Here is a 23586-nt window from a genome sequence, read left to right as displayed (position 1 = left end):
TCAGGACAAATTCTGCAATTAATTTTAATTTTGCCTATAAGTGGACTTTTTAAAAAAAAAACATCAGTGTTTCAAGTTTTCAAGTTTGAAATCTGCTTTCAGGAACTTGAATTGCCATATTACACATTGCACTACTTTGCATATTTCGTTCGGCAGCAAAGAAATAATGAAACCAAAAATTATTCTCCAAAAAACTTATTAATAAAAATTCGTATTTATTGCTATTGTCGTTCTTAGATCGTTTTTTAATCAAACATAAACTAAATTCAAAGAGCTGAGCTTAAAGAGGAAATAAAGAAAAGGCAAAAGTAGGCGAAGTGTAATTTTGCTCTCAAATGGTGAGAGGAGCCTGCAAATCAAAGCAAATTAAGTCAAATTTGTGCCCAGAAATTAGTTTCCAAAAGTGCCCAGAAATTACGCACTGCACGCCTGATTACATACTTAGTATTACGAAAAAAAGAGAAGGGCAAAAACTATCAAAATAAACAAATCTACTTACCTTAATGTTAAACAATTATTAGAAAAAACTTGGTTTTTTGTCTACTGCTCAGCAATTTTTTCACGGGCTAATTAATTGCTCTTCCTTCACTTGGTTCCTAAAAATTTAAGGTGTCAATTTGTGAACTGACAAAGTTGTCTATCTTGGGATTGAAATACAAAATAACAAACTGACAACTTAGATGCAGATTTTGAACCCCAAAATTAAACTAATTGCATGAAGATATTGTTAATGACGCTCTCACAGCAAGTTTATAAAATTTAACATCATCTCGAGTAAAAAAGAAATATGCTAATAAGAAGTCACAGTTTTTAATCAAATTTGCAATTTTTTTCTCGGTTTTTGATAGAAGAAACGATTTTTTTCCGCTTTTTTTCCGATAAATTTCTATGAAGGAAATAATTTGTTTTTGAGCAAATTTCAAAAAAATGTCGACTTAAATGTCGACTTAACTAACTACAATGTTAGTTCATTTTTAAAAATTTTATCGCCATTATTTCAACCAATTTTAGTTTAAAACATGCTTTATTGTTCCAACTTTCAAAGAGAGTACGGAATGTCTTTTGCTTGAGATGGTTTTTTAATTCAGTTATGTTTCGATTTGATAACTGGGCGTTTTTGACGGAAATATTTCATACCATCTGAAAAACAGTATTTTCTTAAACTCAAATGTTTAAAAAACTTACAACTGTGATCTTTTATCGTAAAATTAGGTCGGCTGTTTGAAATTGTTAGTTTGGCCAGTATGGCCAAATTGAAACAAGGCAGATCAATTGTTCACATTTTGAGGATACGAGACGCTAAATGAACCCCTTTGAACTATAGTCTTTCCTTACCATCTCTTTTCAATCAAACCTTTTTTAAATAGTCATATTTTGTTTTATTTGGCCAAACATGTTATAAAAGGATTTTTATTCAAACAAATTTGGGCAACCAAATAATAGTCTATATCAAAAATAAAGTCTGTATCTAAATTTCTGAGGGTTTGAAAAAAGCCAACTTGGCAATGCATTGGGCTATCTTATGCGCGCTGTGAAGAGCTCAATTTTAATCCGTCTCAGAAACTGTTCCAAATTGGTTGAAGCAGACTTTTTGCCGTATTTGCTTTAGTACTAGGATCGAAATCTATCACTTTTTACCATATATTGCGTGTAGGAGGATGATTTTCGAAAAAAAACCTGAAAATTCTTTGATTTTTTTCAGTTTTTTTTTTGCTCCATAGCAAAAACTGCTTCACCTTGATACGAGCAATCTTGTTTGACTTGATTATTCAAAAAGTTCTATGCCAACGATACTTTTTCGTTAATGATTAAAGATCCAATCGGAACATTCAAGCCTATTCTGATAAATTAGCCGTCTTGTTTCTAGTATGATGGCATATGCGTACCAACCATAAAGGAAAATTTAATTTGCTTTTTTTCGTTCCTTCAGAATTAGAATGAGACAAAATTGAAATTGAAGTTTATTTTGGCACTAGTGTGTGAGGCAGTTGAAGTTTTATACCGGGGAGATGTTTGAAGTTTTTTGCCGGGAGAGTTATTTTTTCTACACACACACGCGAACAAATGATCAAATTTTCTAAAGATCTCGATCATGCAAGATCTTACAAGATTCTTGAAATGGGATTGTTTTGGAAAAAATGTATGAATATTCGTGATACTATGAAATTTATCATATGACATTTCAAGAATTTTGTAATATCTTGCGTTATCATGTTCCTGCAATTTTTTTTTGATTTACAGGTGTAAAACCTTCAGGTTCTACGTATAATTTGTGGTTTTTGTAGAAAATTTCTTAACTTAAAGTCCAACTTTAATATAAATTTTTTTCCCAAAATTGCTCCTAATTTCATTTAATTAGTTGTTAAAATGTAATATAGGATGGCTTAAATAATATTTTTCAATGAAGATATTATTCAGCTTCGAATTTTTTGTATGTTATATGATCTTTTTCAATTTGTTTTGCTTTGATCAGTTTTATAATTGGTTGGTTTGGATAACTTTTTTGACGATCGAAGTTTGAAGTTTTCTTTGAAGCGTTTTAATTTCTTCCCTCAAATTTAGTGATAGTTTGTCTCAAATTTTGAAGTGTACGAAAACTTTGTTAAAAATTGTTTTCGTGAATGCTGGTTTCTTGCAATGCAGTTATAATAAAAATCACTTGTTCCCAATTAAGGTTCGAGTAAGTCAATAAACTTCTATAAACTAACATGTTTAAAAAAGCCAGTATAGGAAATCGCCGATAGACAAAGAAGCAAATATTTTCAGACGTCTCTGAGTGCAAGAAACTAGGTCTTAAAACAAACAGTGGTGTAGTAACACCTTTATACTTTTTTCTAAGATACCCACTGTTCAATGTTTTTGAGATGAAAAATATTTTTGTGAAAAATCACAAATATAATTTGATTGTAAATATAGTAGGAAACCGTACTATGCGAAAACGCTAGAACAGCGCATTACGTCATTAGCTCATTTTTTTCTGACAAAAAGTCTCCAGAAAAATATGAACGAAACTGTTAATTTCTTTTCAAGTCATTTTGCAAACAAGTTGCAAAAAAGTTTTAACAGTTGAGGAAAAAATTTTTGAAAGCAGTTGAAGCATTTTTTGTTTAGTAACAATTAAAAAAATATATGATTTTTGAAGGACATCCTTTACTTTTGTGCTCTTGTTTGATTATTGGTTAATGTGAGCTCGTTCAAGGTGATTATCTAACCTTGATAATCCGCCAATAACTTTATATAATAAATTTTTGAGTTTGTACCAATGAAGCTCTTTTAAAAGAGATGTTGATGATGATGTGGATGATGATGATGATGATGATGATGATGATGATGATGATGATGATGATGATGATGATGATGATGATGATGATGATGATGATGATGATGATGATGATGATGATGATGATGATGATGATGATGATGATGATGATGATGATGATGATGATGATGATGATGATGATGATGATGATGATGATGATGATGATGATGATGATGATGATGATGATGATGATGATGATGATGATGATGATGATGATGATGATGATGATGATGATGATGATGATGATGATGATGATGATGATGATGATGATGATGATGATGATGATTGGACAAAACTCACTTGGTTGCTGGTTCTTTGGGTATAAAGAGATCATTTTACTCCTTTAAACGAAAAATCCCCGGCAAAGTGTTCCATGGAAACTATAAAAACTGATAGTTTTGTAGACTTTACAAAAAAAATTATTCAAAACTTTTACTTTTTAAAATTTACCAGAGAAACATAAAATAATTTTTATTATGTGAATATTTTGATTTTTAAAGTAATATTACAAAAAAGGGCAATGTTCATTTGTAAATTTGATTTATGCAGTTGAAATATTATAGAACGCAGTGATTTACTTTCTTCGTAATTTGTTCTTGAAGTTTCGATAGGTTTCAGCATAGTTTCAGCTAGATTGAGCATTGTTTTACATAGTTGGAACACCTAATAAAAACATGTTATAGCTCACATTAGATCGAACCTTTTTGTTTTTTAAAATTTCTTAGAGAAAACACAGAGAAAAAACTCATTGAATTACCATGAATCAAGAAAAATTTTATATTGGCTTCATTTTGCACTCTACATTTAATATACCCTTGATTTTTCAATTGGATAATGTGCGCACTAACGTTTTTTTCCGAAACTTGAGATTTCTACACAAAGGTAAAACAATTGCCGTTGTTATTACCATTCCTTTATCAAGACATATCAATACATAGCGCGGTGGAAAACGGTGGGGTCATCTGGACCGGAAAACTGAAAAAAAAAGCGTCCGAAAGAATTGTTGCTAAATCTCGTCAATAATTAGGTCGTACTTTTTTGCGCTTCATTTACATTTCTACTTTTGCTCGCGCGCAAAATTATGTGCTTTCTAAACTGTTTATAGAGTTATAAAATGCTTAATAAAAAAGGCAATGTAATAAAGCCCTTTCAATCGTGATTTGGCTCACAAAAAAATTCGAAAAAGTCTCTCAGTGTCGACGAAAGCTAGTCCCATTTTTTTTCAGACTGAACGTTTTTTTAGGCGCTTCAAACCCATGCAGTTTTTTACAATGCGTTAATTATTTGTTCTAACATATCTAAGTAATTTGGAAAACATATCTATTTTTCCATCATGCAAAACTAAAAATAATGCTTTGAAAATCTTTATTTGTTTGATCCGCCGATTCTGACGGTTCGGAGCTGCGAGTCTAGTTTGTATTATTAATTAAAAATGTAAAAAAATTGTGAAATGGCATAAAATTCAGCACACTAAAGCTAGCTTATGATAGCATTTACCAACGTTTAATGCGAATGTAGGATGAAAAAAAAAATCAGGAAAATGGCAATCAAAACAACAAACTGAAACAATAAATTTGGTTCTATGACTCAAATCAATTTATAAAAAGGTTGCTCGGCAACCTTTGCTGGTAAAATAAAAATGGGAAAAAATAGATAATTGGTATACATACCTGCAAGCAACTGAAAACAATGAGCTTAATGGTATGAAATTGAATTGAACGGAAACTGAATTGATATTTCGATTCGGTCGAACGCAAATGCGACACCATATCAAAACCTTGGTCGAAACATAGTCGGCATTAAGTTGAATTGAATCCAACAAGGTGACTTAATCTGATCTTAAGCAAAGTACGTGAAGCAATTTTCAACAAATTGCTGTAATTAATTAAAGGCTGCAACAAAAAAGGAAAGTTTTAACTTTAAGACACCATCCCGACTTGAATTTCTGATTATCAGTACAAACTCAAGTCGGTCGAAATAGAGCGGTCCTGGGTCAATCAGTGTCGAATTCATTTTTTGGAAATATCGGTCAAAACAGCTAAACTCAGAGCCGAGTCGATCAAAGCATAGCTCAATTTGGTAGAACCCAACCTAATATAATTATTCTTTGATATTGTCAGTAAATTTTTGAATCGGCAAAGTCGGTCGCAAAACCTTCATTTGCTTAAGACAAATACTGCACGGTTCAAACACAATATTTTTTGTCCAATCGATTGAAACATAGATTATTCAAGTCGAACACAATATAGGCCGTCTTTGTTCGGTTTGGTTGAGTCGGTCGAAACTGATCTTGCACGAGTTGGAAATATCAGAACATTTTTGTTTCCACTTTGTCCTGTAGGTTCAAAACCTCTTTCGATCGAATTGGTCGAAAAAAGCGCGCCTGTTTCAATCAACCCCCAAAAAACTTCATGGTTCAAGCTGATCAGAATAGAGCCACAAAACTCTACTTTTTACATATCACCGATTATATTTCTACACTGAAAGTTTTTAAAACAACTTCGAAAGAATCCTAGCAAGTATTTGATGCTGAAACTGAAATGCTATGTTTGTGTGAATTGAGAAAAAACTCAATGTAATAAAAATAATCATGGATCTTCACAAATCACGTTCAATTATGCTAAATTCTCCAGAAAGACCAGTTTCGAACCCTCATAACTGTAAGAAAAAGGCGGGTGGGGGAGTCGTAAAAAAGGGGACGGGGCATGGCGGGGGACATGAGGACATTGCGGGGGACGTGGGGTGGGGTGGGGGGTTTGCATAGTGAGGGACGTGGGGTGGGGGGGGGGGGGGGGTGTAGGAGGGACATGAGGTAGGGGGGGGGGGTGTAGGAGGGACGTCGGGTAGGGGGGGTCGTAGTGGGGCCATCGCGTGGACGTGGAGTAGGGGGCAATGTGGGGGACGTGGGGTGGGGAAGGGGCTAGCGGGGGCATAGCCTGGGAAGTGGGGGCATACTTTGATTGAGGCGTGGGTGTAGGGCGAAGCGTGGAAATTGTAGCCGGGGGGTGAAGCAAGGGGGTGTAGCGTGGGGGACATAACGGGGGGGGGGGCGTAGCGCGGGTATCGGGGGTGGGGGATTGGCAAAACAGGGGTGGGGGTACAAGTGGGAACGTTGCGGGAGACATGCGAGTTAGTGAACAGTGATTATGAAGATGAAGGTGTTCGTTCGCGCTCCTCGAGTTTTGCTGAAAGCTGGAAAAAAATACAATAAAAATATACATTAGAAAAATCGATTATATTGAAAAGAAAAATAGATTTCAAAATGGGTTATGGTTTTTTGAAAATAATGGAATAAGATGGGTTAAAAATCTTGAATAAGATGGGTTAAAAAGTTGTTAAGATTGCCATGATAATCGATTACATAGACAACACTTCAGTCAACAAAGGACCATTATAATCAAACTTTGTCCATAAAACCTCGGTGCGGGTGATAATCAAAAACCTTGATAAATTTTGGAAAATCGTTTTGTTAAAAGTTGTCAGTAGTAGATGTTGAGGCTGATCAGGGTGGGGGGGGTGCATGGCAGACCCCATGTATTAAGATACGTTATAGATTTCCGGTCTGCCATGCTATGTATTAAGATTGGGTATAGAGTCTACAATGTATTAAGATAGGGAATACCGATGGTAAGGTTTCAGTGTGATGGTAAGAGAAAGAAAAACGAAAATTTTTGTACGAAAATGTCTAATTTTTTCGCAAAAATCTCGGCGCGCGTTACCTAATTGGGAACAATTAATTGTTAATTATGTGTAGAATTAAGATTATGTATTTAGTTTTTTTGGTGCATGGTAAGTCGATGGTAAGAGTTTTTTGGGTAAAAACTTGGAATTTTTATGAAAACTTTTTTAAAAAAAACTTCAAAAATGATAAGGTTAGCTATTATTTGACCAAATTTATTAGATAATCCTACTTTCTATCTAAATGAAACAATAATCTTACTTTCTATCTAATTGAAACAATGCTGAAACCTACAGAGACTTCGAAAAAAGTCAAATTTTTTGAGAAAAAAAAATTAAATTACAAAAAGTATATAAATCACTGCATTGTATAACAAGTTTACCGCAACATTTTACATTCTAATATCATAAAACCAATATAACACGACAACTTGAATATTTTTACTACACCAGATCAGTTCTTATAAGTTCAATGGTTTTGTATGAATTCCATCATCTTGTACTTGTCTTTTTGGATAAAAATCGCTTAGTCCTTTCTTTGTCTGTTCATATGTGGCCACCATATGATTTATAGTTCTGAATCCTCTGTTAGTAGATGTAAGATCAATTGCTTCATCAAGCACTCTCCTGTATTTAGACATAGGACCGTCTCCAGAATCTTCTAGAACCCGTTTATTTAATCCTTTACTGCTAAATTTGAACTTATCGGACTTGTTGTCACACTGAAACCTTACCATCGGTATTCCCTATCTTAATACATTGTAGACTCTATACCCAATCTTAATACATAGCATGGCAGACCGGAAATCTATAACGTATCTTAATACATGGGGTCTACCATGCACCCCCCCCCCCCCCCTGATCAGCCTCAACATCTACTACTGTTGTCACTTGCGAGGAACCTCCTCTGAAAAAAATTTTCGCCGGTTACCAAATGTCGATTATTACGAATGTCGCTTTTAACAAAATGTCGCTCGTTACAAAACTTCGCCTGCTACGAAATGTCAACTGTCACGAATTGATGCCTTATGCAATAATATAACTCATTGGAACGCCGAAAAAATGAATATGGAAGACATCTAAAAACTCAGCTCAATCTACCTATAAAAGCAGTCAGAAAACATGGAATTTCACCCGAATAACATCGGTTTTTTTGATGACTTAGGGTATATGAGCTAAAAAAAATTTTAACAGAAAGAAGAATTTCTATGATTTATTTGAAGTTGCGAGATAATTCAAACTATCCGGTTGAAATGAACAAGTGAAAAAATAATGAGCAAATGCAGGCTTGGATAAAAGATAAATCTACCAAATTTTTCGAATGAAATTGTTGCGCAAAATTTTAAATGTTCCAAAAATGACCCTCTTCTTTAGACGAACAACCTCTGATAAAAAGCGAAGGCCGCAATAACGTTTGAAGCATGCAGCGTTTGAACCTTCAAATACGTTTCATAAAACTTTTCAGTTTTCAGGTTTAAAATTGATCCCAAGAGAAAATAGATTTTTTTCAGATGATTTCTTACTTTTGAATAAAGTGAAGAAAAATTTGTTCTTTTTTTTCTCCATTCCATTTTCCAATTTTAATTAACAGCTTTTGACGATAATCTATGCAAAATAAAAGATATAAAGTTTAGAAAAATATGTCATCTGCAATTATGATTTTGAAGTTAGTCAATTTAGGACGCCGCTGTTTCCTTCTATTTTAATTCCAAATATCATAGACAAGTTATGGTCCTATCAGTTCTGATTGTAGAAATTCAAAACCATCCTAGACAAAAACTCAAAAAAAAATCATATCCAAAATCGAGAATTGATCCCAGAAAAATAAAAACCCAGTCATAATCTATTGAAACAGTTCAAAATAAATCAAAAAATGTCATTCGAATTTTTGTTTGCTCGAAGAATTAAAAAGTTCAATTGGTAAAGTATCAAAGTTTTGAGTTTTGTTTACAAATGTTTTTTTTTCGAAACTGACAAATTTTTTCAGCATACATCTTAAAATTATAGTTAAAGTAAATGTTTGAATGCAGATGCAAAGGCTTCATAGATAAAAATGCGCGTATCCCTAAATTAAAACTTTTAAAATAAATTGGCATATGATAATAAGGAGTTTGAATATTATACCGAGATTCAATTATTGCTGAGCCGAATAATTGTTTGCTACTGCAGCAAATGTATTGCGGGGCCTGTGATTTTCATCAAAATGATCAAAATTGGACCGCCTTGCCAATTTTTTTCGTGACCGTTTGCCTGCCTGTACTGGATTTTTATCAATAACAATCGATTTTATATATCGATATAATGGATTTTTGGAGAGGTTATTGATGAATTTTGCAAATATCGCGCTTTTTTTTTATCTGTTGCTACGGATTACGTTTCATTAACTTTTTATTTGAAATCTGATTTTGTTTATTTAAGTTTCTCTATTTTTTCAATATCGCAATTCAACATTTTATTTAACTGTTTTTTTTACCATCGCCATAGTAAAAAATTGCCATTCGTCCACTATCCTTCCCCCGCCCACTACGGGGGGGGGGGGGGGGTTGAGCCAATGTAAACTCCATCATCACTTTCAACATCCCCCACCCCCACCCGCTGTTTAGACCACCGCCTCCAACATTTAAGGTGGGGGTGGTTGCCAGTAACTGTACTTGCCTCAAAGTAGGGGTCAGAACTGGGGGAGGGTGTGTGTGAGTGTGTCAGGGGAGGGGGGTTGGTAGGTGAGATAGTGGTGTCGGTAGGGGAGTTGGTGATGGTAAAATGGGGATGGATTATTTAGGTGGTAGGGTCGTAACTGGGAGTGGGGTGGGGGGTTAAACGTTTTTGAGTGTAATAGAAGGGTGTGAAAGTAGGGGTGGATGTCAAACGTTGAGGGTGGGGGTAAAAAAAACTGGGGCGATCATGTTTGTTTGGGTTCTAAATTTGCATTTTATAACATTTTGGCGCCCTGCAGATTTTTCACAAAATTCTCATCCAAACGCTTCAAAAGCTTAATTAGCTATAAACAATTTTTGCAGAAAAAAAATTGATTTTCAGGAATTTTGGGGCCTAAAAAAATCTTATATATTGTCGAAATTATGGGATTTATAAAGGAATAATAAAGGATTTTAAAATATCGAAAACATTCGAGTATAGTCCCCTAAGAATCAATTTTAATGTTTAGATGGGCCATAAAAATCGAATATATGGGTTACGGTTTTTGCCGATATAATCCATTACAATCGATTAATTCCCATGAAACTTCAGTGCGGGTGACTAAATTCTTAAAGTTCCACCAGAACCTTTAGTCTATTTTAGCGTCCCATCATAAAGGAGTTAAAATAATTGGTTGTTAACGACTTGGAGAAGCTTCAAAATATCGTAAGTTCTCACAAAAGCTAAGAAAAGTTCAAATTTTATATATTATTTGAAAAAAAAAGGGGAGAAAAACAAATCTGAAAAAAAACTTGAAACTTCATATGATTTGTGCATCACCTTAAAAAAGAGCCTATCACTATTGCTGTAGGATTTAACCTGAGTTTGTAAATTTTGATCGAATTGTTTTACTTTGGTTTTATGGCGTTGAATTTTTTAACCAGCGCATAGTTTTTTACAATTCACAAATTTTTAGAGCGAGAATGTTGTACTTTTTTGAACTCTCTGGACAGGTGATTAACGGTTTAAATACTGTTCAAATTTTATCACTCTCATATGATCTCGGAAGTGCAAGTTGCTGATTTAATTGGATGCGTTTCCGTTAATTAGATTGCCCATGGCGGCAAACTTTTCGCAGCAAACTGAAATAGCAAAAGTGTTTTTGACCTACGTATGACACGTATGGCAGGAAAAATCAATGAGAATTATGCATGGGGAGCTTTTGGACGGATACAGTTTAATAGGACAGATACAGTTTAACGGTTTATCTTTTTCGGCAATTTCAAAAGTTTTCAAAAATTGAATTGAAACATATCAGCGAAAACAAATTTTTGATTTTTTTTTTGCCAAAAAGCGGGTTACGATGATTTTTTTGTGAATTTTTGTTCATTATCGTCTCAACTTTAGAAGATATTGGCGCAGAAGCACTAATTAAACCAAATGGATACCGTAAATTAGATATATAAAATCCCGATGAAATGATCTAATGCTATATCTAAATCTAAATCTAAACTAAAATAATAAAAAGAATCTTTAAAAAATTGAATAATTCATTAGAACATTAGATAAGATGTGAGCTAAATAACTCTGATGGAGTCGGCAAGGGTGAAGGTTAAGCTGCGACGTATCATTAAATTAATTAAAAGTGAAAAATGTAAAATCGGATCATATTCCCGTACTGGGGAAAATTTTTAAAAGTTAAATTATGGTTACGAAATAACTATTATATCTTTTCCTATGGGAACTGAGAAAAATATCTTTGTATGGGTTATAAAGTCAGAGTAACTAACTATTTTAAGTAAATCAAACTCGATTGATAATGATACGGTATTAGTAAATGGAAACTCCAATGAAGTGTGATTATGCTAAGAAGAATTTTATTTTAGCGATTTTATTTTAGCGATTTAACTTTGAATCTGAGAATAAAATTTATTATTGTAGCTTACGCCATTTTTTAAAATCCAAATGTGCGCCGGTAACATGAATGTGGATAGTGAACTGAAAAAATGAGTTTTGAGAGGTTTAAATTCCCGAAAGAAATCTGTTCCTTTCTGAAAGGATTTGGCTAGCCGACGGTGATGGAGTGGAGTATAATCGAAACCAGCAAACTCTTCTCTCAAAGAAAATGTGGTAGAAATATTAGAAGCCATATCGATGTTTAAAGGTTCAGTTTCCGATAGTTCGGTAACGTTTTCTGAATCAGGAATGTAATTTGTATCCGTTGGAATTGTAGTTGTTTACGGATTTTTGGTTGGCAAAAAGATATTCGTAAATTGGGTTAAAACGGCGCTGCTGGTATTTTGTGTTATCCTCAAAAGAGGCGGATGTATCGGTGGGTTGGTCGATCAAGATAGACTGGTCTGATAAGCATCTTAAGGGATTCACGGTTTTGTTTAGCCTAAGCTGATATGTTTGGTCCAATTCGTCATTTTAAGGGAAACATTAATGCCGGATTTAGAGAAATTAATTACATTTTTGCTTCTGGACATATCTACAGAAATTATACAATTAAGGTCCGGGGTAAAATGAACGTCAGGGGTAAAGATTTGATTTTACATACAAAAAAGAAAAAAATTTGATCTAGAAAACACAATTTTTGAGGAATTGCTGTTAAAAAATCCAAATGAATACATTATGAAGAGCATAAATCTGATAGATTGTCAAATTTATCATTGAGGCAATACCTAAATACGTTATTCCCAAGTTTGGAATTTTCCAAGTTACAGGCAACTAGGTTACAGCGATATTTTTACTGTCCGACTGATTTAAAGCTATTTGTTTAACTGAGAAAAAAAAACGGTAAAAGTCAATCTATTCAACATTTAAGTCTACTGTGGTATGTTTTATTAGATTATGTGTGTAAAGGGCTTAGATTAAAGCTTTTTGGTCTGCAATAACCTCGAATTCTGAGAACCTGTTGGCACTTTTTATAATATTCAACAGCCCCGACTACTCCTAGTAATTCTATTTTGTTAGTGTGGTTCTTTGATTTATGGGTGCTTAAATACCTGCACGCGAGCATTACTGTTTTTAAATTGTTTTCATTGGGTTGTTCTAATGAAATTTCAAGACCGTTGTGTGAGGCGTCTGATTTCATTATAATTTGAAGTTGTTTATTCAAGTGAGTATTTTTGGTTATGTTTACGATCTCTGGTTTGATATTTGTACGTGATCGTGAAACTTTTTTTCCAGCGGAAAATTAGGTTTTTGTTAAGTAATGCTATCAAATTGTGTGTTGCGAGGTTGGGAACGAATTTCATATAATGATTAGTGGAGCCAAAAAATGACCGTAATTCTTTCAAATTTTGGGGAGTGGGATTTTTTTTTGATAGCGAAAGTTTGGTCTGTTAGTGCAATTATTCCAGTGTCAAATTTTTAAAACCAAGCCAGGTTTCTTTATTTCAAAATACTTGTTTTTTTTCCGCCTATAATAATTCGGACTTTCCGACTTTATAATTATCTAGTGTCGATAAAAAATTTCTACAGTTTGTTTTTGTTCAGAAAAATCTCCACTGGATGCATTTAAAATTTCGTCTAAAAACAATTTGTGTAAGCAATACTTCTGAGTTTTGAGTCCATGGCTCTCAGAAATTCATTGGATATATGTTCCATTCCGTATAAACTAGTGAAAAACTGATAGGTGGCGGTTTTATTAGCACACAAAAAATTAAAAATGAATTGCCTGCTTGTGATTTCGTCTAGGACTAGTTGGCTATAAGCGTTCTCTAACTCGCGATTTGTAAACCAAAGATCTCCAATAGATTTTTCGGAAAGTTCTAGTGCGATGTTATCTACAAGCTCGCGAAGGTTGGGAATCTTGAGAATTTGGTTTTTAATGAGTTTTGAATCTAACGCTAGTTTAATCGACATTTCTTTCTTACAAATTATGAAAGTAGGACTAATGAATCGATCTTTGTCACAATTCCGAAGTTTTTTATGTGTTCCCCGTATTTCAATCTGAGGACTTCGTCTTTCACGGGGCCTAATAAGTCTGTACATGTACTCTTCTACCCTTTAGTTGCATGGGTTTTAGATGGATTTTAGTGGCTGTGAAAGTGTGTTAATTTCACTTGTTTCCTAATTTTTCCGATCTGAAGAAATAAAATTTTGAATTTCTTAAAAAATTTCTCCATCTGACATCTGGGGACGGCTTTATTGATATAACTCACTTAATGAGTCTTGTAGAGATGTAATATGGAAAATTTTCCTTGGTAGATTTTTGTCGCCTATGAGAAAGAACAATCTTTGTTGAACCATCCGGAAAAAATGAACTCGTGATTATACCAATAATTTTGATCGCCGTGTCCGTGAGTCCACAAAACAAATCCTTGGTTGCTTGATCCAATGGATGTTTCTAAAAGGGTTTCTCATTTTTGTTTCCTATAGGACGTTTTTCTTTATGAACCTGACAGGACTCGCGGAAACTACTCAGGGAAACTAATTACTAAATGTTCACGGATATTTGGTTTTTTGTCGCCCGTTGCTAGTTCGTCAAAAATAATTAGTTGTAAAATTAACCACAGAAAAATCGTCATTATCACTTTTGCTTCCTCAAAGACTACGCAAAATTTAATCCACAACCTACCATTTGAGCGTGATCTTAATTTGCACCCTAATGATACGACGGATTTGCTTCATCTTCGCCATTTTTAATTTGGCTAATTTTAATGTTCACATTTTTGTGTTTCGGCTTATAATATTTTGAGAAATATCTTTTGTATTTACAGTTTTGTCATGTAGCATCTTTAGCTGGGCTCACTGATAGCTGACCTTTCGCGAATTTTCCACCGCGTTTTATTCATAAGTTCCTTCCTTCAATCGCTAGAGTAAGTTCCCTCTTGACATCTAATTGTCTTTTGTTGTTACTATGTACAACAAATTCAATTTGTTGTTACTATTTACATGGCGTTGCGAAATTGTGGGTCAGTTTTAGTTGATTGTTTATTACCTTCTCGTCTACAAGAGCTATGCTCAATACTTTTTTTTCATATTGTATATGGAGAAGTCTCGTATCCATTCTTCTTCTACGCTGGATATATCGAATTTTGTGGATTTACGCTGAATGTATCACCATTTCTGCTAATGCTCGCCGAAACTGTTCTAAAGTTTCTCTATCTTTTTGTCTGCTGCTTATGTTGATCTTTGTCTCTCGAAAGTTATGTTGATTTTTCTTACAAATGCTAGAACTAGAAATTCCCAATACTTTTTGAACGAAATGAGTAATACCTTAAACTTTGTGATTTTTTGGCTTTACTTCTCTTACCTTTTTTTCCGAGGGACAAGTATAACAAAGATCTTAGCTTTTTGTCAGCCTGCTCTGGACGCATTCCGTTATTTTTTTTTGTTTTGCCATTTTAGAGGCTGTTTATTCATCGCTCTAACGTCTTTGTTTCGCCAAACTTTTTTCCAGTTTGGCGTTTTTTTGTTCTTTGGTTTTGTTGCCGTCTAGGGACTTTTCTAGGAAAAGCGGTGTAGTAGATCTTCTTTCCAATAGACTTAGCAAATGGTCATTATCCATAGCCTCTTTAGCTATCATTGCTAATTGGAACAGATCACTTCAATATTCCCACAGATCTTGGGGGTCGATTGAATGATTTTGCGAAAATTGTGAGATCCCTCTCACGCTCGAATCAATGTTGCTTGACTGCGCCATCATAAAATGATCTAATGCTATATCTAAACCTAACTTAAGAGAATAAGAAGAATCGTTAAGATAAGCGAATTATTCAATCGCAAAAAAACATTAGATAAAAAGTGAGGTGAGATGACTCCGACGGAGTTTTCAATGCTGAAAGGTGACCTATGAACATTCATTAAATTAATTAAATGTCAAAACCATAAATTCAGATCACATCAAATCTTTCGGTTTCTGGGAGGTTGAAATTCACGGTGAAATAAACTTGCTTCTGAATTCTTGTTTTATGAAGCAGTTTTAATCGTGAATAAAACTCTGATTTTGAGAAATAAAAAAGCGACTCAGAAAGTATGGTCGATGGGCGATGTTTTTTAAAAGTGCTTGCTGTTTTCAAATACTTAATTTTTGAGAACAACGACGGATAGGCGCCATTATATACTAAATTTGAGGAGGAAGCGCCCGCAGAAAAAATGCAAAATTAAAACGCCTTTTTGGCCAGCTTTCTTTTTAAATTGCGCCTGCGGCGCAGAAAGTTTGGTCAAATTAAGTGTGATTTGTTTAGTGGTTTGTGATTAGTGATTTGTGAGGGCTAGAAAAATCATTTTGGTCGACCTGATAAAAAGTCAATAATCTTTTGAAGCTGTTTTGAAAATCTGCCGTAAGGGTTTAAGGCAACCCGCAGACAGATTTTTGTCATTAAGCAGAAATAAAAATTAGAAATTGTCTTTTGAAAATTGAATTGCGTTGCTTTACTTAAGTTTCTGACAGTCTGTGATTTAAGTCGTGTATGTTTCGATTATACAGAAGGACAACTCTTATTTTTCAACTTCGAGTTTTGGTCACCACGGTTCAAACATAGAACCACGACTTCGACTCGTGTAGCGTGGAAAATGCGTCCTTACCGCTCCATTCGGAACGGCATCCAGAACGGCATCTTCTCTTTTTTAGAGGACTAATCTAAGTCAAGCACCTCGACCCGAATCGAAATCAACCAATGGCAGAGACGCACAGTTCCGTATGTGAGTGTGTTAAAAAACGTTAGCTCAATTTCAGTGTAAGTTATCATTCTGGTCAGTTGCATGTGTATATATGCAATGGTAAATAAGATAAGGCAGAATTTAAAGACGAAACTGAGCTTGTTATGATCTATTAAAGCTACCACTCCCTTTTTACAGCATTACAGTTTTTTTCGTGAAAATTAGCATACCTCAATTTTCGTTTAAATTAGTGTGTTTTAGGAAAAATTAATTATTTTATCCATAAGTTTCTTCTTTGTAATTGGAGGAACTACAATTTGATAGTGAAACAACATTTAGGCGTTTAATTTCAGTAATTGAAAATATAGTAAGCAGTTTCTTTGCAAAAAATTTTGAGTTGGCAGCTTCCTTCTAACGATTTCGTAAGTAAATTTCTTGTGTTTCACCTACCTTCATAAACTGACTTCGCAAAACATTTTTGCTTCAATTCTCAAACATACTTTCTTGAGAAACAAAAAAAACTATGAAATAAAGTATACTGGCTTTAAATCATAGTACATCACACCTGGTATAATTTTCAATAAACATGATATTTTATTTTAGAGAAGCTTCTTGCATTCGGAGAACACTCAGCAGAAATGAAAATAACAGTGTGTCTGTATTTGTTTTTCTTGATTCCATTAGCTTCATGCGGGTCTACAACTTTTGGCCCCGATGGGGGAGACTACACAGGTAAAGTGAAAGAAGATCTCTTTAACTATTCCCCTAAGGTACCTAGTAAGGATACAATTCTTTTCGGTTATAGCCCACTGATAAAAAAAAAAGAAATTGAAAATTTGAAAAACAAAACCAGATTTTTGTTGCTAGGGAAGGCAAGATAGTAAAATACGACTAGCCAAAAAGAAGCAGTTCACTTAATTAGGCCTCAAACAGGCTTGTTTCTTGTTTCTCAAGTTTTTTGCTATTTTTACCACATATATAATTTTCATATATACATATATATGAGCCTAAAAGCGTTTTTAATAGCCCTATAGTAATCAAAATGGGCATCCTTGAAATTCAGGAGGTGAAACTGACTCTAATGTTTGTATAGAGTCCTACCTTCTGTTTTCAAGCCTGCATCATGTTGGCGCGACTGCGTTGGTCACTATTTTGATGCATAGATTGTTCAGTTGTACGCTTCTTGAACATTAGCTGGAAACAATTTTCAATACTCATAATTTTTTTTGAAAAAAGTCGCAATATGAAACAAGAGTGGCAAAATTGTAGGAGATTTATTTTTTGGCTATTAAAGCACAGCTTCTCCACAGCACAGAATCCCATAAAGGATTAAGTCTCCTACAATCTTTGCCACTCATATTTTATATTGTGACTTTTTCCAAAAAAAATTGTAAGCATTCAAAACTGTTTTGCTGAATCTTTTCAAAAATCACCGGGCACAAAAATCACCAAGCTATATTGAGGATTAGTTCTTAGTCTTCAGTTTATGAGATTTGGTTATTGCCAAGTTGGTATTATAAAAATGAGTTCAACAGAGCAAAATGTTTTCTTCGATTAATTTTGCACAAATTAAAGTTTTGGATGAATTGAAAAAAAAACTAACCACTGCGCCGAATCGTGTAGTTGACCAAGTTTAAAATGAAATTTAGAAAAAAGAAAGGAGGTAAATGGGATATAATGTTATGATGTGTTTTTTAAAAAAAAACAGATTATTAAGAGAGGAGAAAAAAGGAAGAAGTGATGCAAAAAGATTTGTTCACAGAAGCCTTATTCAGTTCCGCCTTCGATTTGCGGTCAAGGTGCTCCAGCAGCTGGACACAGCCTTCACCAATCCAGTCACCGAAAGTAGGACGGGCTACACTTCATGAACGATTTGTTCCAACTCGCTCACTGCGGTCAACGTTTTCCTTTCCCACTACGCAAACCACAAGAGGAAAAACATGTATTACTATCAGGAGAAGAATTGACTTCACTATGAAAGTTTGTGTTGGCGGTTCACTAATTCTTCTACTCTCTCAAAACTTCAAGTAAATTCAAAGAATTAGCCACCTACGAGGAGGAGTTCATCTTCCCAGGCTAGTTTAAGTACCCAGACGTCACCCCAGAGTTCAAAAAGATCTCAGCAGGAGTTACCATTCAGAGAAAGTTCAGAATTTTTTAAAAGAAAACTGTGCAATGCAAGTTATATACCATGGTAAAACTAAAAAGATCCCAAAATAATTATGCAGTTGAGCTGTATGACAGTTTCATAGACATAATTAATGATCACACAGATTATACCTGAGACAAGAGTTTTTATTTTTCAACGTTTAGTGACAACAACACTATTTTGTCTTGATTAAGAATGTCGGAAATAGCACTTGATGAACGTGATGCAACTATAGCTACCATGATCAAAGCAGCAACGAACAAAATTCTGGGAAGTTTTGTAATGACGTTTCTGTGCCCAGATCAGAAGTGGTTCTATGTCTCAAATGACCTTGAATTGAAAATGAATCCATTTTTGTATCTATGAACTTTCTTGGACGCAACTCAGCTGTGAAAAAGATCAGTTTTATTTTCAAAACTGTTTGGTTTAGTTGAATAGCTGCTAGCAAACCCAAGAATTCGAACAACACTTTTGCAACATCGACAAGACTGTATATGGCAGTCATACGACCTTCGGCATCCAGTAAAGCAGAGTTGAATTTTAAACTTTTGAAAAGATTTTTTTTCCCAATTTAGAACGTTATTTTTACGAAGATATTCAAGCTATAGTTAGGGAGAAGCTTAACGCTCGGAGTAATTAAATAATGTTTGTAAACTTTGTTGAATTTGAGTGTTTGGAAAAAATTGAAATTATTCTGCTATTGTTTGATGCTTCATGCAAAGAAATATACAATGATTAAGAATTCGTTAAAATAGCAACGACAGATAGTCAAAAGAGCTTAGATGTTGTTTATGTAAAACATAATTGATTCCAACAAAGCCGGTAATCACGAATTTTTGATTTGATTATTTCTAACATCATTTTATTCAAGTCACCTTGCGGTATTCAGCAACTTGATTATTGAAGAAAGGCAACATAATGTACCCAAATTATTACGAACATTGTATTAACTGCCAATAAAGGTCGCTTTTATACATCTACTAATAGATTTAGATTCCTGCATATCAGACTGTCTTAGGTAGTTTTCAAACATAAAACCACCTGGACCACCATAAAAAGCCTCTAAATAAGCCAGAAATGACACCCATTACAATTGAATGCGAAAAAAATTCTGTTCTGCAGCACATAGTACAATTAAACTTCAGCTACGGAGCTTTGTTAAAAACATCAGATAGTCAACATATATCATTTGTTTGTGAATACTTGCTCAATGTTGTCAAAGTTAGGGTGACTGTCATTATCTCAAGCCCCAATAATTTTTAAAAATATACAAAAAAATTAATCAATCGGAATTATTACTTGCAAAGAAACGAGCTAGTAAAAGCAGAAAAGTTTGATATCTAACCAAAAAAAAACAGTTTGTTTTTCAGTCAAGATTTTGAGTATAGAAATGGCAGCAAGAACTTTTGCTCTATAATGGAAGCATATGTAAATCAGAGATCAAACTTACTCAACGCAATAAAGACTTCGCAACTCCATCAAACATCAAAACTTCGCAACAATTAACGCTATGGTCAACAACAACAAACCTATATGCAGCAACAACAACAACATCATCAACAACAACAACATCATCAACATTAACAACAACATCAACAGCAGCGGCAACAACAACAACAACAAAAATAAGCTCAGCAACTGATCCTCCAGTCATACCAATCCTTGAAGCATTTATCGTTGCCATCGATAAAAAAGAACAATCTCTCTATCTCACTGAACATGAAGGAAAACGGTTGGAAACAAGTGCTGGTTATAGTGAAGTTTTCTCCACTGAACGAATTATGCTACAACTTATACAACTAGACTTTATAGATGAAAGCGAACATAAGCCAGACAAAAGTATTCGTCACTTTTTTTAAAGAGTCAAACCGAGTCATAATAAACAAAGAGAAGAGAAAAACCTACCTTGATAAGGTCTATCGGTTTAGAAACATCAATTTTTTTGTATAATTTACGAGAAAAATATAAAAATTTGTGCAACCCTGCTTTCAAACTAATCTGAAAGGCTCTCAAACTTGACGAACACTTCGTGATGAACAAGTATGGCAAAGTCGCCCGTCAGTCCCTGCAGAAGCACCACAATCTCACCTGCAAAACCTACCGCCACCTTCTCACCCAATAAAACCACCAACAAACTCCGTCTGAGAAAGCAAAAAGAAGGAGTGCTGCAGGCAAATAAAAAAGGCAGCGCAAAAGCCAAACAGGAAACACGAGAAGACGAAGAGGAATCTGAATCGTAAGAAACGTTCGTTAGCAATTCAGGTGCTGCAAAGACAGAATCTAAGCAGACAAAAGCAAAATGGAAAGATTACACACGCCGAACAAAAGTTTTTTTAAAACTAATTTTGCGAGTAAAGGTCCAAATTTTTTCGGCAGAGTAGAGAACCTAAAAGAAGCATCAAAATTTTACAAGAAAAATGAATTATTTTTTACATACAGAGATTGCATATACAAATTGTCGAAACTGCGTCTCAAACTCATGACATGGACGAAAAAAGGTCAATTGATCTGGCCTATGTTGATAAACTAGAAGATTACCACAAAGATAAAAAGTATCATATGATAGCAGTAGATTGAATGACCCGTTATCCTTGTGTCTAACCCTTGAAATCAAAGTATGCCACCTCAAATGCAGAAGCATTCAAAAGATTCCACTTTGGCGGAGAGAAACATTCACTCACCAATGATTTTGAATCATAAGTAAATGAAGGACAAATGAAGCTACCCTTACATCGATAAGCTTCAAGATTTTCTCAAAACGACAACTCGAGAACAATCGGCTTCACCAAATTTTCCCCAAAAAATATGTCCAAATTCAAGGTTTAATTTTATAAAGAAAGCGAAAATTTCTGAAACTAATTCGATAACCAAAACTCTACGATGGTAGTAATTTTGTTGATATAGAATCAATTTTCAATCTTATTCGAAAGCACCAAAACAAACTATCACAGAGAAAATGTGTGTGACTCCAAAGCATCAGGAGCCATTGATGATAATCGACGACTGAGAAATGGTTGCGCCTGATGAATAGAACCAAACCCATTAAAACTTTTTGCAGCTTGGACTTAAAAAAAACCTACCAAGTAGAATTCAGAGCCTTGCGGTAAATCTACGAACAGAAACCGATAGACTTTTTGTCTTTTAATAATTGCGGGAGGAGGAGGGAAAGTAGCTTTGAAATTCAAGTTCAAAAAGTTTATGATTAGGAATATGGAGGCGTACTAACATAATCAAGTGTTCGTGCGACGCTTCTCAGGACAATACAGACAGTGGGGTAGTGGTTTTAGTGCTCTCTGCTCTGGTTATGGGTATTGGTCGAGAGGCACTTCTATACGATCGGAATATCATTGTACCAGCAGCAAAACGTATTGGAAAAAATTTACTTGTTAAACCAGCATGCTGGATATAGCAACCCAGAGGAAAACAACGAAGTGAGCCTTGAAAAACCTGGTAAAAAACGGTCGATAAACAAGTTCAAGGTGGACGCTGCAATCAAACTAGGATCAGAAAAATTAAAGAAACTAAAATCATCCTTCCAAACAAACAAACTCCACTGAGGAGTCGCACCAATTTTTCAACCAGGCGCAAGTAATTTCTGATTCAAAACTCGTTCTGTTGTTTGAAGCACAAAAATTCCATTATTTTGTGCTTCAAAGGCATGAGTGATGGAATAGGCTACCATTTTGTATATAAAGAATCCACTCAATACCATAGCATTTTCACTTCACATAATTGCATCTCCGAATATCCTGTTGATATCTCTTCTGAAACACTTGGAAATATCTGCTGGTACTTGGAAATCATTCATTATTAGATTGTGAGTGACACCAAAGCACCAAACTAGGAGCCATTGATACTAATCGGAGACTGAAAAATGGTTGCGCCTGATGCATAGATCCAAACCCTAGCAAAAGTTTCAGCAGCTTTGAATTTTAAAAAAATTTACCGAGTAGCATTCAGAGCCTTGCGGTAAATCTACGAACAGAAACCAAAAGATTTGTTATAATTGCAGGAGGAGGCGCGAAAGTAGCTGTGAATTTCAAGTTCAAAAAGTTTATGTCTAGGAACATGGAGGCGTACTAACATAATCAAGCGTTCGTGTGACGCTTCCCAGGATACTACAGACAGAGGGGTAGTGGCTTCAGTGCTCTCTGCTGTGGTTATGGGTATTGGTCGAGAGGCACTTCTATTATCTCAAAAATACATAACACCAGCAGCAAAACGTATTGGAAAAGATTTACTTGTTGAAGCAGCATGTTGGATATAGCAACCCAGAGGAGAAGAACAAAATAAGCCATTGAGAAAACTGGTAAAAAAAAGATTGGTAAAAAAGTTCAAGGTGGACGCAGCAAATATACTAGGATTAGAAACATTAATGAAGTCAAAATCATCATTCCAAACAAACAAACTCCACTGAGGAGTCGCATCAATTTTTCACCAGACGCAAAGTCATTTCTGATTCAAAACTCGTTTTTGCGAAAGAACCCATTGGTCAAAAAATTGTGGCAATGGGCACGAATACGGCATACTTGGGTACAAATTGAACAAACTCGTTTCAAAAATTAAAATTGTTTGGCTCCATCGAATCATTGATGACTGAAACGGTCTACCCATTGCAGGTACTCCTCTATGAACGACTGATTACGAAAGAAAAAACGGTAAAACAGTAGATGCTCAAATTTTTTTTTTCAACAAAAGTCACGGAATCAGATTTGCTTATTACCACAATTTCCATATTAAAGCTTTTGTTTTCATATCTATTCAGGAGGTTTTTTATGATTTTAGTCATCCTGAATCCAATAATTGCACAATTTTGGTAGAAGTCAAGTTTGATACACCACTGGCGAAATTTATTCAGTTACTTTTCATTGAAGAGCTTTTATCAAGGTTTTATTTGTTTTCCGATAAAAAATAGCTGTGAACACACTCATGAATTGTAACAAATTTATTACTGACTGATTTCTTGAGAATATTGAGTTTTTTAACCGAGATAAACATTCGAAACATTGATTTCTAGGCAATTTACGCTAAATATCATTTAGAACAGTTTTGAAACGAGACAGTAATTTTTTGTTAGTGAACGTGTCAAATTCAGGCCAGCCAGGAATAAATTTTTTGAAACTCGCTCCAGCGGAGAGGTCAAAATGTTTTTGCTGCTCCTTGTGGACAGGGACTCTCTAAATACCCACAATAA

General features: G+C 34.5%; 1 protein-coding gene across 1 annotated transcript in view; it reads right to left on the bottom strand.

Moving 5' to 3' along the window:
- LOC134845014 (spliceosome-associated protein CWC27 homolog) overlaps positions 1-23586 on the bottom strand; it is a 502234-nt gene that overhangs the window by 210006 nt on the left and 268642 nt on the right. The gene's annotated exons all lie outside the window — the stretch shown is intronic.

Source organism: Symsagittifera roscoffensis, chromosome 4 (genome assembly GCF_963678635.1).
Source record: "Symsagittifera roscoffensis chromosome 4, txSymRosc1.1, whole genome shotgun sequence".
Lineage (NCBI taxonomy): Eukaryota > Metazoa > Xenacoelomorpha > Acoela > Convolutidae > Symsagittifera > Symsagittifera roscoffensis.
The sequence above is the reverse complement of the archived record's forward strand: the minus strand, read 5'-3'. Positions and strand labels throughout refer to the sequence as shown.